The sequence below is a fragment of the Equus przewalskii genome, chromosome 5 (genome assembly GCF_037783145.1).
Source record: "Equus przewalskii isolate Varuska chromosome 5, EquPr2, whole genome shotgun sequence".
Lineage (NCBI taxonomy): Eukaryota > Metazoa > Chordata > Mammalia > Perissodactyla > Equidae > Equus > Equus przewalskii.
In genome coordinates, this window is record NC_091835.1 from 79,627,762 (window position 1) to 79,647,189 (window position 19,428).

General features: G+C 35.9%; 1 protein-coding gene across 10 annotated transcripts in view; it reads left to right on the plus strand.

Moving 5' to 3' along the window:
- USP15 (ubiquitin specific peptidase 15) overlaps window positions 1-19,428 on the plus strand; it is a 134,571-nt gene that overhangs the window by 4,303 nt on the left and 110,840 nt on the right. The window lies entirely within an intron of this gene.

A 19,428-nucleotide genomic window follows, 5' to 3' on the forward strand; every position in this document is an offset into this window, starting at 1 on the left:
ATTACAAAGACAAGTTGTGGGTTGTGGAATACTCTCTTTGGAGATTTCTTTTAAAATAGACCTCTTGTGAGTGAATAAACAGTTAACTACAAATCCTCTAAATTACTGCTTTATTTCCATATTTTTATTAAACGTTATTCATCTAGCAGTCATTTTCACTAATTTTTATGTGCGAGTACATTCAGTGGTAACACATAGCTAACTTTACAACCTAAATTTTGTGTGTCATTTTTATATAAACCCTAATAACTTTAGTAGGGTTAAGGCAGCTTTGGAGAGTAACTTTTATTTGTATTTAGAGTCATTTAAAATCTGTGTGATAAGGAATAGTCCGTAAGATCAATGAGGTTTTTAGACATTGATTTCAGTTTTAAAGCTTCCTTCCATTCCTACTGTTTTATTTAGAAATCTTTGAGGCTTTATTTTACATGGCCTCTTATGTTTGTGCAACTTTGATTCTTGCTAACAGAAGATAACCTTATAATCACAAATCAGTTAATAATGTAAAGGGACACTGTTAATCAATGTGAACTCCAAATTGTTTAGTATATGTTTGCTAAAGAAATTTTTACATTACTATGACTGTTAAGATTAATTTTAGTTGTGCCAGAGTGTTAACCACTAAAATAGGATATATGTTACATCATTTGCAGGAAATGAAACCAGAAAGCAAAACTGTTTCTTAATGTTGGTAAATTGGTGAAAATAAGGACAGAAATAGTGACATTAAAGCATATTTTTCATATTTTAGTTGCTTAAAATCTAGAAAAGCAGTTTTTCTTTATTTAAGCCTCTCTATAAGTTTTTAAATAACTTCTAAGTTGTTAGTAAATCCAAGATTAATGTACCGTATTTGGCCAAGAAGATCCAGAGCTTTAGTCAGTGATTTCATTTGTCTATTTAGTGACATTCAGGCTTAATTTTTTCCTACATCATCCCATTTTCCCATTAACGCATACAAGGTATTAAATAAATGGTCTTTTTACAAAATAGTTTTGTGACAGTTATTGATCTTGCTTGCACATAAGTATAATAAGAAAAAGTTACTTTGTCAGACCATGACCTGTTATATTACGTTTAAAAACACTATGTGCTGGGTACTATTTTAAGTACTTACATATGTTAACTTATTTACTCAACACCGCTATTCTGGGGCGCTAGAATGTGAATGTATTGTAATTCACGTTTGACAGAATAGGAATCCTAGGCTCGGAGAAATGTTCCCACAGTGATGTATCTGGATTTGAACTCAAGTAGTCTGGGCTTTAATTCAGGCCCTAAAATCACTGCACTGCACTGTCTCTTATTTTAAAGATGCATTTTAAAATATAGTTCCACTTTAAAAAGAAGAAAGTGGACCTATTTTCCTCTTTAAATGGAGTCTATTTTATTTAGTGGCAGAATTCTACCATTTTATCCCACACTTGTCTCTTATGACTGTTCAATTTAGATGTGATAGAATATGTAGAAAATCTTAACATCTTGCTTCTGGAAATGAAAATGTGTTTAAAGATTAAGAGGTGATTAACTGAATATGTAGAATAAATGTTATTTTGATGCAAAAGTACATTTAAACAAAGGAAACTGGGATCATTTATTGTTGATTTTGGATTTTAATTGTTTTTCAGTAATCATAAGCTTTTATTAGAGGGCATATGGCTCCTTCTCATATGCTTTTACAGAAATAACACATCAAGCAGGTATTAAGAGCTTGTAGGATATTTTGGTTTAGTACTTTACCCTCATTTTAAAAGCATTGGTTTACAGTAAGCCACAAAGGCATAAGGCTTTTTGGGGGGGCTGTGAATCCATAGGAACACCTCAGCCCAGAAAATGCAAATATGAATGTTTGGTATTTTATGTTCCAAGTTTACCAACTGATTTTTTTAAGAAATAACTATTTTACGTTTTCAAAATCAAAGGCTATTTGAATTAAGACAGTGGAAGGGCCATAACCATAATGATACCTCTTTAACATCTTCCTGAACACCAGCAGTCCAAATAGCATCAGTGCTAAAAGAACAATCACTGTTGCCATCTGAGTCATCAGATATATCCATTTTATTATGTGTTTAGAGTGATGTTTCTTTTCCTCACTTTGAGAATCACTTCATTAATAAGCCGCAATTATTGATAAAAGTGAATTGAATCCCATCAAGTATATTGACAGGGAGATAAGGGGAAGGTTGAGAAGGACAAATGAAGATATTTATATGCATTATCAGATTAATAGATGCTCAAAATAAGGATCAAAGTTTGTATTTATGTTCCTTTCTTATAGATAAGGAATCTGAACTTAGAGAAATCAGTTGGTTTGCATGTGGTTTGCAGGCATAATACTACCACTAGTAAACACGTACTGAATGCTTACTCTGTGCCAGCCGTTATTCTAAATGCTTTATGCTTGTGCAGCTTTTAAAGTAAGTGCTCTTATTTACCTCATGTTTCAAATGTTTGCTAATTTCAGAGGTGGTCTAAATATCTGGTTTATAGTGATTTAAAATACTAGATGCTGTGAATATCTCCTTAGTATTAAAAATGTTTTTATGCTGTCACTACCGAAATGTAATTCAGGCAGTATTTCACTAAACCATTAAACTATTCCTTCTTAGTCCCCGTATAGAATTTTTCAACAATTTTTTTTTTCTTCTTCCCTGAGTAATGTCATTTCAGTTTGTGCCTTTTATTTTCATTTCCTCAGTAACCACTGTAATTCACACGCTGTATCTTATATTTATTCCCTGAAGTCATTTCTCCAGATTCTTTCTCCATCTATTCTTTGAACAAGGGAATGTGGTTCCTTTTAGTTTATCATGCAGTTTACACAGAAGTCACTGCTAAAGAAGCCTAGAATAAGACTGATAGTAAGTAACATCAATTTTGGATACAGATTAAAATGACATATCTGAGGGAACGATCAAGAATGGCTCCTCAAAAAGAAGGGAAGAAGCTCAGATTGTAATATAAGGCAGAAAACCTCTGTAGGATTAATCTGTATTTGGTTATGCTTAGAACACGTTTAGTGTTATGCCTTGAACACTTTGAGAACACAAAGGAGGGTAATGACTACTTTTGCTTCTCCATGAAGAGGAGAGCTAAGAATGCTGACTGTCCCTTCTGCTCTCCTCTCACCTTTGAGAACATCTGGATATTAGTGTGATAATTCCTTACTGTTGGGGACTATCTCTGAGGCCAGGCTATTCTAAGTTTTAGAGAGCCAGTTAAATCAAAACCTGGAGCATTAGAGACAAAATTAATTTCTTGAGTGAAAAGAGCATCGAGTTTCTTTAGTAAAAAACAAAAAGATTAAGAATGATAATGGTGAAATGATCATGGTAAAAGAGACCTGATAATTTGGGTTGCTTTATATTATTTAGCAATATGTTTTAACAGGTTGACAAAGTTTAATAGTTTAATCAAGAGATTTGTCTTTGATATAGGTGAAAAATTTATATTCATAAATGTGAATGGATTTCAGGCTGAAGAAATGTTTGATTCTCAGGAGAGGTGAGGCTAAGTAGACTGTGGTTATGATTGCAAAAGTACCACTCACCTACCATGTTAAGAGCTTTTTACAGGTACAGAAACTAAGGAACAGAGTTAAGGGTACCTGGTCATGTACTCAGTCAGTGGTAGATCAGAGTCTAATGTAGCCAGTCAACTCTAAAGCCTGCATTTTAAACTGTACTGCCTGCCTATGAATGATAGAGCCATATCCATATTATGGAAGCAGCATTTTGAGGGATGAATATTTGGAAGTATTAAAATCAAGAAGTCACACTTTTCCATCTTAGTAAAACACCATGTTCATCTCTTATCTGTATGAGGAAGCTGTAGAATTTTCTGGGTCTCTTTGGTTTAGCATTCTAGTCTTAGCAACCTCATTTCTAACTAATATAGCTCTGCTTTGATAGATGGTGGTTCCCATTTCCTGAAAATTATTTACTTATTCCTGCCTTATAGAATTTTACACATATTGTCCATATTATTTCAAATACATTTTACTCATTCCTGACTTTCACTTATTTCAAAACGTAGCTTGAAACCAATCTCTGTAGTGTCATCCCTAATAATCCCATCCAAATCTATGGCCCTTCCACTTAAAAAAGAAAAAGAAAGAACAGTTTTACTGTTATATGATTCACATTCTGTGGAGTTTGCCTACTTAATGTCTACAATTCAGTGGGTTTGGATGTATTCAGAGTTGTGCAAGCATCACCACAATCAATTTTGGAATATTTTCATCATCCCTAAAAGAAACTCCATAGCAGTCTCCCCCTGCCCTATTTGGCCCCTAATCCCCCTGTTCTCCAGGAAGCTACAAATCTACTTTCTGTTCTGTAGATTTGCCTGTTCTGGATAGCTCATATAAATTGAATCATATAATGTGTGTGATTTTTATGTCTGGCTTCATTCACTTGACATAATGTCTTTTAGGTTCATCCATGTTGTGGTATGCATCAATACTTATTTCTTTTTATTGCTGAATAATACTCCATTGTATAGATATGCCACATTGAATTTATCCCTTCCTCAGTTAATGAACATTTGAGTTGTTTGCACTTTTTGGCTGTTATGAATAATCCTGCTGTGAAGATTTGTTTCCAAGTCTTTGTGTGGACATAAGGTTTTCTTTCTCTTGGGTATATACCTAGGAATGCAATTGTTGGGCCTCTATGTTTAATTTTTTGAGGAACTGATACACTCTTTTCCAAAGCACCTGTGCCATTTTACATCGCCACCAGCAGTGTGTGAAGGTTCCAATTTCTCTGCATTATCGTCAGCACTTGTTATTGTCTCTCCTTTTGATTATAGCCATCTTAGTGAATATGAAGTGGTATCTCGTGGTTTTGATTTGCATTTCCTTAATAACTAATAATGGTAGATGTCTTTTCATATATGCTTATTGGCCATTTGTAAATCTTCTTTGGTGAAATATCTGGATTTGGTGAACCCGTTGAATGTTTTTAATTTGATTGTCTTTATATTATTGAGTTTTAAGAGTTCTTTATATATTCTAGATACAAATTTGTATCAGATAGATGATTTGCAAAATTTTCTCCCATCCTGTGAGTTTTCTTTTCATTTTCACAATCTCACTTGGCCTCTTTCCTGAATCTTTATTTGTCTCTTAGTTTAGGTGTAAAAAGAAGTCATAAAAATTAGTTCTTGCTAACTGATGAATTTAATGTACAGAACAGAAAATAGGTTGGAAATGTTTGAAATCTAAAAATTAAGATATAACAGAATGATTAACCAAGCCATTGATTTATTTGAAAGAACTTCATAGCTTTCTCTGGTGAAGTTTTACTGAATCAATGAAATTCTGAGTTTTAGTTTGTGGTACTTAAAAAAAATCAGTGAAATATCTGGCTTATAATGATTAAAGATAACTAGATACTATCACTGTCTCCTTCAGTATTAAAAATGGTTTTGTGTCATCACTACTCAAATATAATTTAAACAGTATTTCATTAAATGAGAGGATTAGTCAGAGTAAATTAACATTCAGAATTATTTATGCCATTAATTCTGTACAAGGTAGTTATATGTATTGTTCTGAGATTGTGTTATACGAATTGTTCTGAGATTGTGTGCTACATTGGATTAGGCTGAAATTTTTATGTATTTTCTTAGTTGTAAAAGAATGACTATCTTATGCCTACTTTGCAGAGAAAAAGGTAGGATTTTAAAAATACGAACTACATTATACTTATGTCAGTATTAGGCAGTTAAGCAGAAGTTACTTATGTGAAAGTTGTCAGCATAAACATGTACTAATCAAAAAAACAAAAACAAACACTGTGCATTCACCAGCTCTGTGGTTTCCTAAATACAGCTATTGGGATTTCCCCATTTCCCTGTACTGCTTTTAAACTTCTGTATATCTAGGGCTATCTCTGAATCATTTATTGATCCCTGTATATCCTTCTTAAATTTCCTTCTCTAAACAACTTCTGAAATTCTCCTATCTTTCCCACACTACCACCACAAAATTTTTCTTTTTAAAAATCTGGCCTTTTCAATTCCCCTAGTAGCTTTTCTGCATTTGAAGACTGTCTTAAAATTCACTCAGATTTATTTTGGGTCCTAAAATTGACCCAGCTTCTTTGGAGCCATTGAAAATTATTCTGTGCAGACCACAATACAAATTGTCTTTCTTGACACCTTCAGAATATTTAGCACCAAACAATTTAGACCTTTTCAAAGTATTCATACCATAACTTTCTGTAAGTTTTTGATTTATTAAACATTTCATTTGTATTTGATCCTCCCAACAATCCTGTGAGATATTCCCAGTGGTCTTCATAAATGTAAATCAGATCATATCTCTTTCCTGCTAAAAATCTTGGAGTGGCTTTCCATTACCTTTAGCTTAAAATCCTTGTTACTGTAAAGGCATTATATAGTCTGGCCCTGGTCTACCTCTCCAGTCTTTTCTAGCATTTCTCCTCCCCTTGTCATAAACTCCAACCTCATTTCATCAGTTCCTCCAATATACCAAACTCCCAGAGAGTTATTCTGGCCCTGGCACATGCTGTTCCCTCAGTCTTAGCTTTTTTTCCTTACTCTTCCTGAAATTACTCCTATTCATATATGCTAAAATGTTACTTTTTCAAAGAGGTTTTCCTTTTGTCTAAATAGGGACCCCTTTCTATGCTTTCATAGCTTCCTGTACTTTTCCTTCACAACACTTGCCACGATATTTTACTATGTATCTTAATTACCTACTGTCTCTCTCCTCTACTGGACTCTGAATTATATGAATGTAGAGACCTTGGCTGTTCTGCTAACCACCTTGTCATATGGAATATCATGTACGTAGTAGATCTCCAATAAATATATATATGTATATTTTATTTTTGCTGAGGAAGATTAGTCCTGAGCTAACATCTGTACCAGTCTTCTTCTACTTTATATGTGGGTTGCTGCCACAGTGTAGCCGACGAGTGGTGTACGTCTGTGCCCAGGATCAAAACCCACGAACACGTGCTGCTGAAGTGGAGTGCACTGAACTTAACCACTAGGCCACAGGGCTGGACCCTCCAATAATTTTTTTTTTAAGATTTTTTTTTCTGTTTTAGTTTTCCTTCTCCCCAAAGCCCCCAGTACATAGATGTATATTTTAGTTGTGGGTCCTTCTAGTTGTGGCATGTGGGACACTGCCTCAGCATGGCTTGATAAGGGGTGCTAAGTCCGTGCCCGTGATCCAAACCAGTGAAACCCTGGGCTGCCGAAGCAGAGCACGTGAACTTAGCCACTTGGCGACGGGGCCAGCACCTCCAATAAGTATTTTTTGATAAATGAATTTCCGTTTCTTTTTTTTTTTAATTGCAGTAACATTGGATTATAACATTATATAGCTTTCAGATGTTCATCGTAATATATTTCAAATTCTGTCTAGATTACATCATGTTCACCACCCAAAAACTAATTATAGTCCATCACCACATATGAGAGCCTAATCACCCCCTTTTGCCCTCCCCCTCTGGTAGCCACCCATCCAATCACTGTTGCTATGTGTTTGTCGTTTTTATCTTCTGCTTATGAGTGAGATCATATGGTATTTGACTTTCTCCCTCTGACTTATTTCACTTAGCGTAATACCCTCAAGGTCCATCCATGTTGTCACAAATGACCAGATTTCATCATTCTTCTGGCTGAGCAGTATTCCATTATGTATATATACCATGTCTTCTTTATCCATTCGTCCCTTGATGGGCACCTAGGTTGCTTCCACGTCTTGGCTGTTGTGAATAATGCTGCAGTGAACATAGGGGTGCATGTCTGTTTATGCCTTTGTGTTCTCAAGTTCTTTGGATAAATACCCAGCAGTGGAATAGCTGGATCAAATGGTAGATCTATGCTTAATTTTCTGAGGATACTCAATACTGCTTTGCATAGTGGCTGCACCACTTTGCACTCCCACCAGCAGTGTACGAGGGTTCTCTTCTCTCCAACACTTGTTTCCTGTCTCGTTAATTATCACCATTCTGACCGGAGTGAGGTGATACCTCATTGTAGTTTTGATTTGCAATTCCCTGGTAGCTAATGATGTTGAGCATCTTTTCATATGCCTGTTGGCCATCTGTATATCTTCTTTGGAGAAATCTCTGTTCAGATCTTTTGCCCATTTTTAAATTGGGTTGTTGGTTTTTTTGTTGAGCTGTATGAGTTCTTTGTATATTTTGGATATTAATCTCTTATCTGATATATGGTTTGCAAATACCTTCTCCCAATTGTTAGGTTGTCTTTTCGTTTTGTTGATGGTTTCCTTTGCTGTGCAGAAGCTTTTTAGTTTGATGTAGTCCCATTTGTTTGTTTTTTCTTTTGTTTCCCTTGCCTGATCAGACATGGTACTTGAAAATATGCTGCTCAGACTGATGTCAAAGAGCATACTGCCTATGTTTTCTTCTTGAAGTTTCATGGTTTTGGGTCTTACATTCAAGTCTTTAGTCCATTTTGAGTTGATTTTTGTGCATGGTGTAAGGTAGTGGTCTACTTTCATTCTTTTGCACGTGGCTGTCCAGTTTTCCTAATACCATTTATTGAAGAGACTCTCCTGTCTCCGTTGTATGCTCTTGGCTCCCTTGTTGAATATTAGCTGTCCATAAATGTGTAGGTTTCTTTCTGGGCTCTCGATTCTGTTCCATTGATCTGTGTGTCTGTTTTTGTGCCAGTACCATGCTGTTTTGGTTACTATGCCTTTGTAGTATATTTTGAAATCAGGGAGTGTGATATCTCTAGCTTTGTTCTTTTTTCTCAGGAATCCTTTGGCTATTTGGGGTATTTTGTTTTTCCATATAAATTTTAGGATTCTTTGTTCCATTTCTGTGGAAAATGCTGTTGGAACTTTGATAGGGATTGCATTGAATCTATAGATCACTTTAGGAAGTATGGGCATTTTAACTATGTTAATTCTTCCAATCTAAGAGCATGGAATATCTTTCCATTTCTTTGTGTCTTCTTCGATTTCTGTCAATGTTTTATACTATTTGGTGTACAGATCTTTCACCTCTTTGATTAAGTTTATTCCTAGGTATTTTATTCTTTTTCTTGTAATTGTAAATGGGATTGTATTCTTAATGTCTGTTTCTGCTGCTTTGTTGTTAGTGTATAGGAACACAACCAATTTTTGTACGTGGATTTTGTATTCTGTTACTTGATTGTATTCATTTGTTATTTCTAAGAGGTTTTTAGTGGATTCTTTAGGGTTTTCTATATGTAAAATCATGTCATCTGCAAAGAGTAACCATTTCACTTCTTCTTTTCCAATATGGATCCCTTTTATTTCTTTTTCTTGCCTGATTGCTCTGGCTAGGACTTCCAATACTATGTTAAATAAAAGTAAAAGTGGGCATCTTTGTCTGATTCCTGTTCTTAGAAGGATAGATTTCAATCTTTCTCCATTGAGAATGATATTTGCTGTGGGTTTGTTATATATGGGCTTTATTATGTTGAGATATTTTCTCTCTGTACCCATTTTATTTAGAGTTTTTATCATAAGTGGACGCTGTCTCTTGTCAAATTCTTTCTCTGCATCTATTGAGATGATCATGTGATTTTTATTCTTCATTTTGTTAATGTAGTGTATCACATTGATAGTTTTGAGGATGTTGAACCATCCCTGCATCCCTGGAATGAAACCCACTTGATCATGATGTATGATCTTTTTAATGTATTGTTGTATTTGATTTACTAGTATTTTGTTGAGGATTTTTGCATCGATGTTCATCAGTGATATTGGCCTGTAATTTTGTTTTTTTGTGTTGTCCTTATCTGGTTTTGGTCTCAGGATAATGTTGGGTTCTTAGAATGAGTTAGGAAGCCTCCCCTCCTCTTCAATTTTCGGAAGAGTTTGAGAAGGATAGGTATTAAGTCTTCTTTGAATGTTTGGTAGAATTCACTAGAGAAGCCATCTGGTCCTGGACTTTTATTTTTTGGGAGGTTTTTGATTGCTGTTTCAATCTCCTTGCTGGTGATTGGTCTATTCAAATTCTCTACCTCTTCCTGGTTCAGTTTTGGAACGTTGTATGTTTCTAAGAATTTATCCGTTTCTGCTAGATTATCCGATTTGTTGGCGTATAGCTTTTCATAGTATTCTCTTATTTTGTATTTCTCGGGTGTCCATTGCAATTTCTCCTCTTTCATTTCTGATTTTATTTATTTGAGACTTCTCTTTTTTGCTTGGTGAGTCTCACTAAGAGTTTGTCAATTTTGTTTATCTTTTCAAAGATCCAGCTCTTTGTTTCATTAATTTTTTCTACTTTTTTTTAGCCTCCATTTCATTTATTTCTGTTCTCATTTTTATCATTTCCTTCCTTCTGCTGATTTTTGGCTTTGTTTGTTCTTTTTCCAGTGCCCTTAGATGTGCTGTTAGATTGTTTATTTGGGATTTTTCTTCTTTGTGGAGGTAGGCCTGAATTGCCATAAACTTCCCTCTTAGAACCGCTTTTGCTGTATCCCATAGATTTTGACATGTCATATTTTCATTTTCATTTGTCTCCAGGAATTTTTTTATTTCTCCATTGATTTCTTCATTGACAATCATTGTTCAGTAGCATTTTGTTTAATCACATTTTTGTGCCTTTTCTGGTTTTCTTTCTGTAGTTGATTTCTAGTTTCATACCTCTGTGGTCAGAAAATTTGATCTTGTTAAGTTTATTGAGACTTGTTTTGTGGCCTAATATGTGATCAGTCCTGGAGAATGTTCCATGTGTGTTTGAAAAGATTGTGTATTTTCTGGGTTTTCGATGGAATGTTCTATATATATTCACTAAGTCCATCTGGTCAAATGTGTTCTTTAAGGCCAGTGTTTCCTTATTGAGCTTCTGTTTGGATGATTTATCCTTTAGTGTAAGTGGAGTGTTAAAGTCTCCTACTATTATTGTGTTGCTGTCTATTTCTCCTTTTGTGTCTGTTAATGCTTTATATATTTAGGTGCTTCTATGTTGGGTGCATAGATATTTACAAGTGTTATATCTCCTTGTGGGATTGTTCCCTTTATCATTATGTAGTGCCCTTCTTTGTCTCTTGTTAGAATTTTTGTTTTAAAGTCTGTTTTGTCTGATATAAGTATTGCTACACCCGCTTTCTTTTCTTTGCCATTTGCATGGAATATCTTTTTCCATCCTGACAGTTTGTGAGCGTCTGAAGTGTGTCTCTTGTATGCAGCATATTTATGGGTCTTGGTTTTTTTAGCCAATTAGCCACCCTGTGCCTTTTGATTGGAGCATTTAGTCCATTGACATTTAAAGTAACTATTGATGAATACGTATTTATTGCCATTTTGTTACTTTTTTTTCTGGGCGTTTTGGTATTTCTTCTCTGTTCCTTTCTTTTTCTCTTGCTCTCTTTCTTTGTGTTTTGATGGCTTTCTTTAGTAATATGTTTGATTTCTTTTGTCTTACTTATTTGCTTATTTATTATAGGTTTCTGATTTGTGATTACCACGAGGATCCTATGTAATATTTTGTGTATATAGCAGTCTGTATTGAGTTGATAGACTCCTTAGTTTGAACTCTTTCTAAAAGCTCTACTTTTTCACTCCCCTCGTCCCACATTTTATGTTTTTGAAATCATATCTAATGTCTTGTTTTGTGTGTATCTATACGTTATTCTCTTGTCATTGAAATAGGTAATTTTAGTACTTTTGTTTTTTAACCTTCATATTATCTTCACAAGTGGTTGATCTGCTACCTTTACTATGTTTGTACTTTTACTGGTGGTTTTATTGCCCAGTGGTTGGATAATTTTTTTATCCTTATTTGTGGTCATCGCTTTCCCACTTAAATAAGTCACTTTAGCATTTCTTGTAGAACCGGTTTCTTGGTGATAAACTGCTTTAATTTTTGCTTATCTGGGAAGCTCTTGGTCTCTCCTTCCATTCTGAATGACAACTTTGATGGATATAATATTCTTGGCTGTAGGTTTTTTCATGTCATGCCGTTCTCTTCTCGCCTGTAGGGTTTTGGCTGAGAAGTCCACTGATAGCCTTATGGGCTTTCCTTTGTTATGTCACTTGTTGCCTTTCTCTTGCTGCTTCTAGGATTCCCTCTGTATCTTTAATTTTGGACATTTTAATTATAATATGTCTTCATGTGGTCCTTTTTGGTCTTATCTTGTTTGGAGCTGTCTGTGCTTCCTGTACTTGGATGTCTGTTTCCTTCTTTAGGTTAAGAAAATTTTCAGGTATCCTTTCTTCAAATAGATTTTCTGCTCCTTTGTCTCTCTTCTCCTTCTGGGACACCTATAATATGAAAGCATGCTTGATATTGTCCTAGAGTTCCCTTAGACTGTTCTCATTCTGTCTGATTCTTTTTCCTTTTTTTTGTTCAGCTTGGGTGATTTCCTATAGTCTTTAATCTAGCTCGCAGATCTGTTCTTCTGTATCATCTGTTCTGTTGTTGAGTCCCTCTAGTGAATTTTTCATTTCCAGTATTGTATTCTTCTTTTCTGATTGGTTCTTTTTTATATTTTCAGTTCTTTGTTTATGAGCTCACTGTGTTCATCCAGTCTTCTCCCAATATCTGTGAGCATCATTGAGTTTCCGTTTGAACTCTTTGTTGGGTAGGTTGCTTATTTCTGTTTCATTTAGTCCTTTTTCTGGGGTTTTGTCCTGTTTCCTTGTTTGGAATGTATTCCTTTGCCTCCTCATTATGCCTCTTTCTCTTTGCTTATATCTGTGTATTAGGCAAGACAGCTATGTCTCCTGATCTTGGAGAAGTGGCCTTATGTAAGAGATGCCTTTTGAGGCCCAGCAGTGTGCTTCACTCTTGTCACCAGTCCAAATGATCCAGGAGTGATCCCTTTGTGGGCTACTTGTGTCCTTTTGCTGTGGCAGGGTTGCTCTTAATGCAAGTACCCAGGGAGTCTAGTCTTTCCTTCCCTTGCCAGCTGTTTGTAAATCTGGTTTGGGGAGCCTCAGCACCATTGGCTACAAGGTCTAACAGCACACTCCTGTTGTAACTTTCCTGTTAATTGGGTAGGTACCCAGTGTAGCTCATTGCTAGGCTCGGGGGCTTACAGTTACTTTAGGCCTCAGGTCTACAAAGCTGTTGTCAGTTCTCTTAGGAGTGCGGCTGAGTGGGGCTGGCCCTAGGCACAGGAGCACTCAATTGTTTCAGGCCTTGGAAGGGAGGTGCTGATCTTTTTTATGACTATTTGTGAAGCACAGTTCTTCTGCTGATAAGCCTCACTTTCCACAGGACCACCCACAGCATCAACAGAGTCCTGGTCCACACACACTTCCCAACCCCTTGGAGCATACCCTGCAGATGCCCCCACCTCTCCGCCAATGCCCCCCACAGTTCACCTGGTCCTCACATAGGCCCTGCCCCACAGAGGCGGACACACTCACCTGCCTGTAGAAGGTCAAGGCACCCAGTCAATGCAGGCCAACAAGTAGCCTGAGGGCTTGCTGTTGCTTGGGGCCCGTCTCTATGGTGGGCTGCCTTCCCTGGCTGAGCTAGATTAAATTTGCACTCTAGTGGGTGTGGCAGACTCCTGGGCTAACAGGCCAGGGGAAGAACTTCAGTGGCGTCTGTGGGAGTCTGTGTTAGCATGCCTGGACCAGGTGACAACAATGGCTACCACCAATGTCTCAGTCTCCAGAGAGGTCTCTCCTCTCTCTGAGGTGCACCCAGAGCCTACCAGGTGAATCTGTTTTCACCAAGGGACTGTCAGCCTTTTTTCTGGTGATTTTCGGTTGCTGAGACAGGTGAGTTTGTGCATGGGCCTTCTAAGACCGGGGTCCTTTTGGCTTTCATCTGATAGCTTTTCTGGGGGTGTTCCCTGCTGCAGTTAATAGCCAGCAAAGCCAGATAGTAAGACCCCCATCTCATTTGTGCTGAGCCTGAAGGATGCTTACAGCAGTATCAGGCCCCTGTTCCGGAGCTCACATCTCCAGGCAGGGCTGTGTACCTTAGGGTGACTCCTGCCTGGTGGCTGAGAAACTCCGCTGCTCCTGAAGGTGGCTTTTTTTCTCTCCAGAAGGAATTTCTGCCTGTTCAGCCTTAGTCAGGACTGTCCCTTGTTGTGGGGGTTCTTTTTATCCAGTTTTCTATCCAGGAAAATTTTTCCAAAAATAGTTGTAACCTGGTTGTGTTCATGGGAGGAGATGAGTTCAGAGTCTGTCTACGCTGCCATCTTGACGAGATCTCCCTCCATTTCTAAGATGAGCAATCTAAGGGTTTTAGTGCTGAGTAACTTCTCAAAGACCTCACAGCAAGTAATGTCAGAAAGAGAATTTTCATCAGTACTTTTTTGTAGTAAATTTAGAATTCATGTCTACTCAAGTCTAATTTCAGGAGATAAAATTTATAAGCAAAAATAATCATGAAAACAAATTGAGGGTGGGTGTGAAAAAAGTTCATCTACAATTTAGTGTTTACCACAACTCTAGAAAACCTCTTAAAAGAAAGATAGTGTTTACTTTTTTGTATAGTCTTAATTAATGTGAAAACATGATAAGTATTTCACTTCTTTTTTATAGCTTGGTAATAACATTGTGATACCCTTTTGCTGCCTCACTTTATAAAGAGAACTGTTTCATAAAGAGGGGAATATGGTGTATGGTTTTACTGAGCATCTGTTATATCTTTAGGTCTTTGTTAAATAAATGGGATTTAAGGTAAAGTTTAATATAGTAGAAAGAACATTGAACTTTAGAGTCTGAAAAGTAGAATGCATACTGAGAACAGGCCCTGCATACTCAGTAGTGTTACATGACTCCTTGCTAAGTCACATAACCTCTCTGAGTTTTAGTTTCCCTGTCAACTAAGTAAAAAAAGAAAGAGAAAAAATGTTACTCTAATGATAAGCTAATTAATGTGAAAACACTTGATACAAAAAACTTTACATAAATATAAAGCATTTATACTCTATGTCATATTAGAATTTTAATTTAAACAGGATTGACATGAACGTATTTGTGTTTTAAAAATTTCTGTGGCAGCACAACGGAGGACAAATTGGAAGTGAGCAAACTTAAAGCAAAGAAGCAAGTTGGGCGACTATTACATTAATCTTTGCTACTGAAAATGGGACTGAGAGAACTATAGAGTACTTTGTTAAGAATGAAGAGGAGACAGGCAGACTTAGTTACTAGATGTTATGGTGTTAGAGGAGAATATAGGATAATCTGGTTTCTGGCTTGGAAAATTAAATTATGATATCATTTATTAAAGGAATACTAGAGAAGGAGTACATACAAAAGTGTGAAGATGATTGACAACTTGAGGTTGAAATGTCTATGAAAAATATAAGCTGGCATGGACGAATAGGAATTAGAAATATGATTCAAGAACTTGAGGACTGGCCCTGGGATGCAGATTTTGTAACCATTGGTATGAATTATAGTATCATGGGAGAGTGTGAACAGTGAGAGAAGAAGAAATTAGGGAACAGCTCTGTGAAATACTAACGTTTAAGTAGAGAAGGAGAAGGTTGTAAAAAAAAAAAAAAAAAAAAAAAGAATATCCTTCCCCTCCAGAAAAGCAGAATCACAGAGTTTAACTTTAAAAAGGATTGATAAGGTACATAAAATTATGGAACGTTTGGATTTGTTAGGGTGATCATTGGTGACTTTGTGAGAACCTTTTTGAGGGTCCTTTGAGGTAGGAAGATCTATTGTGCTAGGTTGAAGAGTAAGTGAGGATTGAGGAAGGAGAAGCTTGGCTCCAAGGACAAGTCAGAAAAATGGGAATAGGTAGAGGAGGAAATGAGTCTGTGAATTGGGCGGTGACTTAGGGGGGAGAAAGGAAAAGAACTGGCCCTTATGTGCTGAGGAAAAAAAAAAAAAACAGGAGAAAAGATAGAAGGAGAAACAAGGGGATAAGGGCTGTTAGTGACGTAAGTCTTTAAGGAGACAAAATTAGAATTATTTGGAAATTAGATCCAAAGCCATAGGAAGAAAAATTATTAGCCTTGGATTTAAGGAGCGTTATACCTTCCACTGGTGTATAAGGGAATCAGGTAAGATTAAGGCGTGGGGCAAGAGAGTTGTAAAGAAAATTGAGGCTTCTGACTTCCTTGAAAAGTAGGCTGCAAGGTTGTCTGTTCAACCTAATGGGTTAGAGACAGTGAGACTGGCAGAAGTTTGAAATAAATTACTGGAAATAGAGAAGGCTGTACTGGAGACATTCTGGAGGATTGACGGTCATATGTGAAGTACTCGAGAGATTGAAGACGAGATCTTTAATGTCCGTGAGATTTCCTTTAGTAATTTTTGAACCCAGATAATATTAACATTATGATAAAAGTTTTCGTATTCTGTACTAGTGAGTGAGAATAGTAGGTAATGCCCGTGTGTAAGACACTTTAATAAAATCCCTCGTAATCCACTGGTAGAGAGGGAAATGATAATGATTAAGCCACAGCCAAAGGCTTCAATCATAAATAACCTGATCTTGATCATATTTTTAATACGTTAACTTCATAGCTTTTTATATGGGAACACAGCCAGATGGCTCAGTATTAGTCAGAAATCTTTCGCCTTTAGTGTCATCTGTAAAGTATAGACTTCTTCGTGCAAGAAACTTAAATTAGTCTGTCGCAAAGCAGTTAATTACTACTCTGTACTTTGGGCTATGTAGATATGGGACATTAGTATTTAGATGAATTTTAAATGGTTGCAAGTCCCAAGCTTAATGTAGTATTTGATATTAGAGCTTGATGAGGTTAAAGTCAGTATATATGTCAATTTTAGGATTTTTTGATTAATTTGTTTATATTATCTTCCCAGATATCAAGGGTAATAATCTGTACTTTCTGTACTCCATGTGCTTTGCTTTTCTTATAAGATGTCACCCAATCATTTTTACTTTTCTGGCTTGCTTACTGGTTGCTCTAGTTACCAAAAGGAAATAATTTCTTGAAAATGAATGTATTACTATATATCAGAATCATAATTTGATAAACTTGGAAACAAATCGTGCTTTTCCAAAGGAAATTCTTCAAAGCTTATGTTAATTTTTTATTAAAACAATGCAAATTCATCTGTTTGGAAGAGATAATATAAAATATGAGATAATATAAAATTATGAATCTGTTTCAAAAATATTAGAACTGTGCATTTTATACATTTGCCATACATATTTTTCATCCTATTTTTATGCGTGAAATTTTATTTGTTGATTGTCACTTAACTCTATCAGTTTTGTTGGCCTCAACCATTATTCAGTCTATATATCTGACTGCTTCATTTTTGTGCAGGTATAGAAGATGTATCAATATAAAAACTATTATTGTGTATTAAATAGAAAACATATTAACTATATTTGATGTAATATCTCAGGGAGACAGAAGAGTACAAAGAAAACTATAACAAAACACCTGTGTACCCCTCTCTTAGTTTAAAACAATAAAACATTACAGGTACAGTTGAATCTCCCTGTATAGATTTCCCTAATCCCATTCCCTTCCCTCCCTTGCCAGAGGGTGCCATCATCCTGAAATTCTTTTTTATTCTCTTCATTTATATTTTTAATATATATGTATGGGTCTTTAAATAATCTGCATTATTTGTGTCATGTTTTAAAATTTTCTATAGTTGCATTGTGTGCATATTTATGTTATCTTAATATATTTGTGTTATATTCCATGTATCCTTTACATCTTGTTTTTTGTTGTTCACTGTTGTAGTTTTGAGATTTATCCATGTTAATACATGTTAGTTGTATTTTTCATTTCAATTTTTGTGTAATATTTCTTGGTATGAATAATGGATTTTCGATTTTTTCCAATTTTTCATTCTTACAAATGATGCTACGGTATATTTTTTATAGTTGTATTCTTGTAAATATGTGTGAAAGTTTCTGTAAGGTTAAACTTAGCCATGGCAATACATGATTGTAATGTTGTGCACATCTTCATCTTTAATAGATGTTGCCAAATAACTCTCCAAAGTGAGGGTTCTAGTTTACACCCCCATTGGCAGGATATGAGTTCCTGTTACTACACATCTTCTCCACACTTAGTATTATTGACGTGTGCATGTGCTTGTGTGTTTACCAGTTTCATGAGAATAATATGGTGTGGTGTTAATTTGTATTTTTCCTATTACTAATAAGATTGAGCATCTTCTAATATGTATAGAGGCCATTCTGATTTCCTGTTCTGTGAATTGCCCTTTTTTGCATTTTTCTTTCTTTCGTTGTCTTTTTAAAGATTTTATTTGTTTTATTTTTCCTTCTCCCCAAAGCCCCCCAGTACATAGTTGTATATTTTATTTTACTTTATTTTATTTGTTTATTTTGAGGAAGATTGGCCCTGAGCTAACTACTGCCAGTCCTCTTCTTTTTGCTGAGGAAGTATGGCCCTGAGCTAACATCTTGCCCATCTTCCTCTACTTTATATGTGGGACACCTACCCACAGCGTGGAGTGCCAAGCGGTGCCATCTCCACACCCAGGATCCGAACCCGCGAACCCCAGGCTGCTGAGAAGCGGAACGTGCGAACTTAACAGCTGTGCCACTGGGCTGCCCCCATAGTTGTATATTTTAGTTGTGAGTCCTTCTAGTTGTGGCATGTGGGATGCTGTCTCGGCATGGCTTGATGAGTGGTGCTCGGTCCATGCCCAGGATCCGAACCAGCGAAACCCTGGGCCACCAAAGCAGAGTGCACAAATTTAACCACTCTGCCAGGGGGCTAGCCTGTCTTTTTTTTTTTTTTTTTTAATCAACTTAAGGGAGTTCATGTATTCTCGTCCTTTGTTGGCTATATGCAGCAGGAGTATCTTCCCCAGTCTGTATCTTATCTCTTTACTTGGTGGTGTCTGTTGAACAGAAGCTTGTCATTTTAACTTTCAAGTTTATCAGCCTTTATCTTTAAAATCTCTTTGCTTTTTGTCTCAAGTCTTCCTATATTCTAAGGTAACAAGGATTTTTTCCGTATTTTTTTAAAAAGTAATGCGTTTGCTTTCACATTTATGTTTTTAATCTAACTATAATTTATTTTTGTACAGTTAGTTCTGCTGTAACACAGCATGTGTTCCCCAAAATCACTGTGCTATATGCAAAATCATGTGATAAAAACCATAGGGCATATGGGGAAAATGGAATTGGGGCACAACACTCAAAAAAATTGTCAGTGACACATTTTTTTAAAAAGGTATTTAATAAAAATAGCACAGTTTTACATATATTAAGTTGTTAAAAAATACATAAATGCCACAATAAACACGGCATTTTTATTTTGAAAAAGCTGAAGTTTGCTTGTGGAGGTGAGATTCAGAAGGGTTGTGGCTTGTGAGTTATTGTGAAGAGGTGGAAGAAGGTTATTTGAAATCTGCCAAGAAGGTATAGCATCAGATGTGGAGAAAGTGGCTCATAACACAGGTGGTGAATTTAGGTAGATGTTTGAAGTATGTGTGTTTTGTGCATATTTATGCAGTTCAGTATAGCTGCATAGTTTTCTATATTCAACCAG